Source organism: Candoia aspera, chromosome 2 (assembly GCF_035149785.1).
Source record: "Candoia aspera isolate rCanAsp1 chromosome 2, rCanAsp1.hap2, whole genome shotgun sequence".
Classification (NCBI taxonomy): Eukaryota; Metazoa; Chordata; class Lepidosauria; order Squamata; family Boidae; genus Candoia; species Candoia aspera.
The window spans coordinates 244,314,002-244,322,910 of NC_086154.1; positions in this window are offsets into that span (position 1 = coordinate 244,314,002).

An 8,909-nucleotide genomic window follows, 5' to 3' on the forward strand; every position below is an offset into this window, starting at 1 on the left:
GCTAGATCTCTGATTCAGCATAAGCCAGCAGTGTGCAGCAGCTGCCAAAACAGCCAATGCATCTTGGGCTGCATCAGCACAGGTATAGTATTGAGATCACAGGAAGCAATAATTCCACTTTGTGCTGCAATGATCAGACTGCACCTGGAATATTGTGACCAGTTTTGGGTGTCTCAATACAAAAAGGATGCTGAGGAACTGGAAGAGAATAACAACAAAGATGGTGGGGGTCTTGGAGGCTAAATATTATGAAGTACAGTTAAGGAACTTGACATGTTTAGCCTAAAGGGAGACATGATAGCAGACTGCCAATACTTGAAGGACTATCTCAGGGAAGAGGGTGTGGATATATTCTCCATAGTGTCTGAGGCTAGGACAAGAACCAATGGGGGATGCTTTACAGAGAGAGATCCAAACTCAAAATAAGGAAAAAGCTCCAGACCATGAGATGTTTAGCAGTAAGGTTGCCTCCTGGAGTCATGAGTGCTCCATCACTGGAGATTTTCAAGCAAAAGTTGGACAGCCATTTGTCTGGGATGATCTGAGGATTTCTGCCCTGTGAAGGGGGTTGGACTAGAAGACCTCCAAGGTCTCTCCCAACCCCATGATTCTATGCGTTGCTTGCTTGCTGGCCGAACATAGGAATATCAGACCATACATACTCAAATATGGGAGTACACAGGAGGAGGCAAGGGATGAAATGTATGTCACAACATTGCAACACAGACTCTGCCCCTTACACGGTTGTGAACAATGTCATAATGCAAGTTATGAAAGAGCAGAATGATGCCATCATGGTTAGAGACAGAGAACTATGGATGCAAAGCTCTTTCAGTATGCCCAGGCATGTCCTTTTTTACCCATCCTATCATTACAGAAGCTCCTGGTGATTGATTTCAATTCTGTCCATGGGGAATGGAGAGCCCCATGATATCCTATGGGCCATGGACCCCCACCCCACCCCAGACTATAGGACTGGAATCTAAATGTATGCTCTCAATTTGTGCTATTGTTGCTTTTGCCCAAAAGGAGATAATATAATACCAGCGCATGGGCATCACAATGCCAGGAAGAAGACTTTATGACACCCCCCGCCCCAATTTTATTTTATCTTTTTGTTGTTGCTTAGATTTTTAAATATAAAATAGAGTGGCTGGAAAGCTGCAAAACAAAACCTTAATCTTTAGCAACATTTTATTTTCAAGTATGCCTTCCTTAGACACCCTACAGACATTTGCAGAAAATGAAAATGATGGATGGCTGCAATCCTGTTTTATTTGGAAGTGTGCCAACCTTACCATAAAAAGACAAAGGTGGCAGGTATCTTGGCGGCTGGGGGGTTGGGGGTAAATAGGATGTTGGAGTATTAACTGGCATGCTGGAAGGAATGCTGAGTGTGAAGTGGAGTCTGCAGGGACCACATTTACTGGTTGGTTGGTCACTTCCAACTTGTTGGACCTAATGGATATCAATAGTTTGCTACTGATAAGCAGGTGTTTTGTCAAAGTCCCTGCGATGGGCTCTCAAACCTCCCATTGGGATAATTGGTCCAAAAATCTTTCTATTTCTGATTTTGCTAATTTATTTTTCACAGGACACCAGCAGCTCTGATCATTCCTTCTCACTTCACAGCACAAAATATGGAAACAGTTGGCTTGCAACTTTCTGAAGAGAGGCTCCAGCCGACTGTGGCTTGCTTTCTCAGCAAAATGGTGCAATTACAGCTCCCCATCTGTGACCTTATCTGTGTAAGAAAGGCGCTTCTGGTGTGCTTTGAGAGGGTGAATGAATTAAATCGCTTGGGTAGACCAAATCTATGGGTCATGATGAATGCTTCAGTGGAATGACTTTGAAAGTATAAACTCTTGAACTGAGCCCCGAAATTCTTTTTGCTGTGATTTGTATAAACATTTTACATCCTGCAAACTGAGGCTGAGATAAGATTAACTTACGGAGCTTGGAGCTTGGAAGTGGGCAGAAATAGCTTCGCTTGTAACCTTCAAGCATGTTTTCACTCCTTTTCTGCAGACCATTTTACATTTTATCTGCAGAAAAGCAATATCCTGTTGTAATGTTACAGGGTGGTTGGGAAATTTAATAAAGCCAATGTAACACTGGCACAGACATCAACTTACAGCCTGGGATTTTACTGGCTCAGCCCGTGTCAGTGGGAAAAAGAGTTACTGCTATTGATCTCTCACCATGACTTTTCAGTTCACTAAACAGAATATTACAGGACAACATGATATTCAAGAGAAATTCTGATGTCAGGTCTTAATTTATTACAGGGCATTGAAAATAATGGCTGTCTGAATTTTAGGGGCCTTGGAGAAATGTTTCAGCAAGGAGATAATGAACACTGGAGGATTTTGTCCCCTTATTTGTACCAGAGGAAATGTTTGAAGGAAGACCATATTCTCAACTAGATCTTATTCGCAGGGAGGATATTATTAGCCGAAGATATCATTGCCTTTATTAGGGTACAGAAGAAGGGAAACTGAAATAGAAATGATTAATCTCTTAATACAGAAACCAGCTGATGGCTAGGGAGTAATGCTGACATAGGGCAAGGCTAGGAGGACTTCAGAAAGGTAATTTTACACTCACATAAAGAACTAGATCTGCTGTGTGTGTTGGGGTCTGTCTGTCTGTCTGTCTCAAGATGACCCAATGGACACCCTTGGATCACAGTCATTACTGGGACAATGCTACCTTTTCCTCTACCAGAACATTAACATCTGAGTGTTACTACCTATTTGAATTCCAGCTGATTCTGGCAAGCAGATTACCAAACTGTTCTAGTGCAGACCTTGTGTCCTTTACAAAAGAGAATATGTTTGAGAAAAAAAATAGAAATTGATTAGTTAATGTAGAGAGGGAGGAAGGGAGGGATAGATAGATAACTTGACTGTCCCAGTTGGATAGTCCATAACATCACAACCAAATGGTACATACATATTTGATTCTGTCAAATTGTTACATTCTTGTCAGAGTAAATCCAAACCCTTTTTCTGCAAAATAAAATACAAATTGTTCACAGCAGGCCTTCAAAGGTTCCAGCTGTTCACTAATTGACATTACATTGCCCTTGACCACCCATTAACCAATATTGTGCTGACATAATATTAATGAAGAGATGGGCTTTTTCTTGCTACCAGCAGAGTCATAAAGTAACTTTAAATGAGCTCTCTTCTGTTCGGATATCTTCTCTTAGAATATTCTCCCATTTGGGAGTTGGGCGGCCTTATAAATCTGTTTAATAAATAAATACATACATTTGTACTCTAATGTTTTGTCTAACTGTTGACAGTTTTATCATTCTTAGTACTGAGGAGCCATGCAACTAAGTCATCACAGGCTTTTCCATCCATAGATCATCTTTTAGCATCGCCTTAAAGTTCAAATCCAGTGTGTATCCTGCTACTTCTATGTTTCTCGTGGTAGTGAGAAATACTGGACTGGTGTAGAGAGTAAAGAAGATGACTTTGATGAAGATATGCAGGAAACATCACCTAGGCAAAGGGGCTGAAACATTTTTTTAAGTCCAGAACGTTGAGATAACATTTGGAAGTGGCTTGGGCAGATGCCTCCCTAATTCACTGGAATATTAGAAGGAGAGAAGAAGGAGGTACAGCACAATCAGACTTCCAAGATGCCATCTTTTATCTTTTTAAATTCCTTTTAATTGGTTGTATTGTAATTTTTTTGTTTTGATTGTTGGGAGCCAGGAGGTATACAAGTTTAATAATAAATTAAATTAAATTAAAAAAAAAATATTGTAGCCAATCTTAATAAAAAATAGTTTTAGCCCTCCTGTGGAGTTGATTTCCTGGTCTGGTCCACTTAGTGGGACTGACAACTAGGCTACTCCACATAAAAGTCCTCAGTGTTCACCACCCATTTCTAGCACCAGCTGACACAAACTGTCAACATAGATCAAGACAAGCAATTGTTAAATCATTGGGTGAAATATACTTCAGCACAATCTCCACATTTTCTCTATTACCCAATACCATGTATATTTATTCATTTATTATATATATACTGTATATTTATATGTGATAAGTAGGAGGAAGATGTACAGCATAATTAGACTTGCAAGATTGATGTCAACCCCACTAGGCAGACCAGACCAATAAATCAACTCCATGGGAAGGCAAAAACTACTTGAATCAAGACTGGCTATAAAAACAGACTCTTGCAAGTTCTGATTATGTTATACTTCCTCCTCTTACTTATAGTTCAGTGAATTAGGGAGGCATCTGTCTGAGTCTCTTCCAAATATTATCTGTCTGTTGTGGACTTAAAATATGTTTTAGTCCTTGTTGCGTATCTCCATCAAGGCCATCTTCCTTAGTCTCTACAGGCACACCTCTGGGAGCAGTGGGGGATTACAACAGAGGAAGTCTTCTTGAACCATGTTCCTCTTAAGGTCATCCTGTTCTCCCTAAGTGAGCTGCCATTTATATTTGAAGAGTAACACAGACTGAATCCTACTTCAGGACCTTAAAGGTTTAAGTATCTACAAAAGGGAAAGACAAACAATTATTAATCAGAATTCAGGAAAATAGAGATAATTGGTACATGTGCATACCTAGAGTGATGAAGTCAGGGTAATTTCTAATTGTGCTATAGTTCCATATATATGTCCAGATGGAAGATTCCACAGAAGGTCATGGAGAATGACAGGGCTAAGATCCTGTGGGGCTTCCATATCCAGATGAACAGGCAGATACAGGCCAGTCAACAAGACATCATGGTAGTAGACAAGGACCAGAAAAAAGCAGTGGTAATAGATGTACAGTAGCGATGCCAAGTGACAGCAACATCAGGAAGGAGTATGAGAAGCTGGAAAGTACCAGGGTGTCAGATCCCCCGATCAAAGGTTTCACAGAAACACAGGGCCTCAAGGAGGAACTAGAGAGGAAAGTGGAAAGTGAAGGCCAAAGTGGTCCCTGTGGTGGTAGGACCACTTGGGGCTGTGACTCCTAAGCTGGGAGATTGGCTCTGACAGATCCCAGGAACAACATCAGAGCTGTCTGTCCAGAAGAGTGCAGTGCTAGGAACAGCTAAAATACTGAGCAGAACCCTCAAACTCCCAGGCCTCTGGTAGAGGAGCTGAGGTTGAAGAAGACACATACCACCCTTAGGGGTGAGAAAGATGTATGTATGTATGTATGTATAAAACAAAATTATATGTGACCATATGTTATATAGCATGGCTCTGGGCTGTTTACAGAAAAAAACCCAACAACATTAAAGCCATCAAGTCAGTAATGTTGACAATATAAAACTCTTAAAAGCCTAGATAAAAAGTATGCTTTGACCTCCCTCCTGAATTGGAAAAAAGAGCAGCAGCTTCAACATCATGTTTGTTCCATAATATAGAAGCCATAGTAAAAAATCAGAATTAATGTTCAGTGTAGAGGTATCCACGTCAAGACCTGCAAAAAGTATGCCATTGAAAATCTGAGAGCCAGCTCCAAGATTTGCCCCCCCACCCCCACAAAGCATGGATTGTAATGGTCCAACTTTGAGGTTAGCAGCACATGTTTCCCTGATCTCTAGGCAGGAATGCAGATGGTTAATAAGCTGTAGCAAACAGAAACCACCACCACAGATTTTACAGGGCATCTGAAATCAATGCCAGATCCTTCTGGGGGAGAATGGTGGACTGAAGACATCACAAAAGTGGAGCTGACAACTGCAGCAAAGACCAAGGAACCAGTGAGTAGACCGGTCCCACAGAAACTCTCAGGATAAGGAAAGGATAAAAGATTGTCTACATGTCCTCTGGACCAATGCTCCTCATGAGAAGACCATAGGACTGCAGTCTCCCACTGCTGTCCTGTTAAAGTGCTGGGAGATGATGGGAATAGCTATCCTGCTCACAGCTGTGGTCAGCGCCTTTTAAAGGACACTAAATTCACTAACCTCACTTTCTAATCACAGAAATTGTTTATTAAATACTTTTAAGCTATTAGAGACCTTTAGAATGACAAGTTTGAAAATGCCGGGTGAGTTTTCCCTTAATCCTGAATGAAATAAAAATTTAATCATAAGCTTAAGAATTTAAAGAATTTGAAATAAACAGCAAAAAGCTAAATAAGATTTTGATCTTAGAAAGTTATAAACAGACTAAGGATCCAGATAAATTTGGAATATAGAAACTTCTACAATAAGATTTTGGAATCTCTGGTGGGAGGAGATGGGCGATGACAAATTTGATAAATAAATAAATATTAATTAATTGAAAAGAACAAACAGCTTCTTGTGGGAAATGGATCTGTTTTGGTTTTTGTAAGACAACAAAGACAAGTAATTTTATGATTTTAAAAACTGGATGCTAGAGGGGACTAAAGATTCTAGGCAGAGGAAAAAAAACACAAGCCTACCTTTTGTGTTAATTAATTGGGACCTACAAAATGATGCAAAACATTATAACATTGAAAATATTGAAGGAGACTTTTGAAGAATGGAGCCAGAAATTGTAGCCATAATATCAACAGTGTCAGTCATGATGTCTGCCTCTATGCATAGACTATGTCCAGAAGATGTTATTGAAGAGATGACAGATGTGGAACAAATTTTATCTAACAAGATAGAGATGGTATCAAAAGTAGATTTACAAATGACAGACCTAAAGAACAACTTGGAGAAGGATGTCCACTGGATATACAAAAGAAACTGGCTGATGTTTTAAAACTCAAAAGGGAAATACCAATGATAAAGCAAGAAAGTGACCTGAATAATATTTTCTTATTGGATTTACAAAATAGGCTTGTTAAAGACCTGAATAACTCTGTGTGATGGGATAAAGAAGAAATGAAGAAAAATCAAATCTTACAACATTTGAATGAACTAAAGATAAGACTGTTAGAAGTAAAAAGAAGGAATATAAAGTTGGTTTATTTGATCAAGGTTAAAACAAGAAAAAGTTGTTACTTTATGGATTTTCTGCTGACACCAGGACTGAAGAGATGATGTTTTATGGATTTGCCTATAGATAAGGGATGAGATATGGGATGAAGAGATAATTGTCTGAAACTTTAGAAGGGGTGAATAGTCACTCCATTTATTTATATTTGTTGTGATGAAGGTTGGAAGTCACTTCTTTACATATTTGTTTTCTCTTTCTTTATTCTATTCTATTCTTTTCTCTTTCTTCTCTTTTTCCTTTTTCCTTGCACTTTTTACTCTTTCTCTTCTCTTCCTTTAAGTTTAGTTTGCATTAGATTTTACTATTATAATCAAATTACTTAATAAAAATTATGTATATGTATATGTATATATGCTGTACATATTTAACATCAACGGCAGATGCAACAGGTCTACCATATTACAAATATGATTCTTAAGTGGGAGTTGGCATACCTCCTGAATCCCTGAACATGAGTTCCCCAAATCAACAACAATCATTGTAATCCTGCTCAGAAGTCATATTTGTATTTTCAATGTATTCAATCCTACATGGGCAGTGCAATGGGCGGTCTTTCCCCTCCCTTCCCTGGGGAACCTTTATGCGCAGGAAAATACTAACATGTGAGCTGAATCAGGATTCCAGTTCAAGTGGAAGTAACTAGGCTTCCCACTGCAAGCAGTTATGCTCTTAAGTATGGAGATGATTATTTTGCTTCTGTCACCAACACAACTAAGAGAGGTGAGGGGTGCTCACTGCTCCTCCCATGTTGAATTTAACATGTGAAGGTGAATGCCTGAAAAGGCTTCTTTCTTCCCTATGTTAAGCTCTAGGTTCTTCTGCCCCAGTCATTCCTTAACAGCCTGAAGAGGTACACAGGCTTTGAAAATGTAAAATGCAAAGAGTCAGTTAATACTCTTGCCAGAGCCTTATCATCCCTACTAGCTTCTCTTTATCTTATCTTTTGTTCTGCAGCTTTCCTACTCTTAGTGAACCTCCGTTTTAATATGCCAACTATCACAGTGTTAGTCTTCTGAGAAAGGCCAACAAACAATTCAGGGAATTCCTCCCCATAGGTCAACTCTTCCAGCCATATGGGCTGCTCCCTCTTCCCAAATAATAGTAGCACATCAATCTGATAAAAATGTAAGTAGCTGGAGGAAGGTCAAGCCAGACGTTAGCCTCTTTAAACTGTCAGGGCTGTATTTTCTTTAGCTTTTGAAATGTTCCCAAAATGTCGATTTATCTTTTTTCAGATCTGTTGAAGACAGTTCCCAAATCCCAACACAACATTCACATTGACTGATATTTAATACAAAACTACAGGGTTTTGCCAGTTCCAGAGATGAGAAGAGAAACTCTATAAAAACTATGTCAGAAGAGTGACTGGGCAGAAAAGATTATTCTTGCAAAAGCAAAGATTTAATCCATGCGATTTGGAATCTTAATATTCTCTGAATGAAAGTTAGGAGACCAAATAGAACCTGATTCACTGGGTTATCCCTGAAATGTCCTTTTACTGTTTACTTTTACTGTTTAATATTTTATTTTTTATTTTTATTTTATTTTTATCTTGCCTTTATTATTTTTATAAATAACTCAAGGCAGTGAACATACCTAATACTCCTTCCTCCTCCTATTTTCCCCACAACATCAACCCTGTGAGGTGAGTTGGGTTGAGAGAAGGTGATTGGCCCAAGGTCACCCAGCTGGCTTCCATGCCTAAGGCGGGACTAGAACTCACCGTCTCCCGGTTTCTAGCCCAGAGCCTTAACCACTAGACCACACTGGCTTATATAGTTGTTCTTATTCTTGTTAGCATAAACTGTGCTTGCCAATCAGGTTGTACACATCAGGGGCAATACTTACTTTATTTAGGCAATGAAACCACTGGGTGAGATCATCTGTCAACACAGTATATTGCCCAATTATACATCTCCATCCTGGGTGAGGTAAGTGATGCAGTGACTGCCCGCTTCCAGTGCCTGGA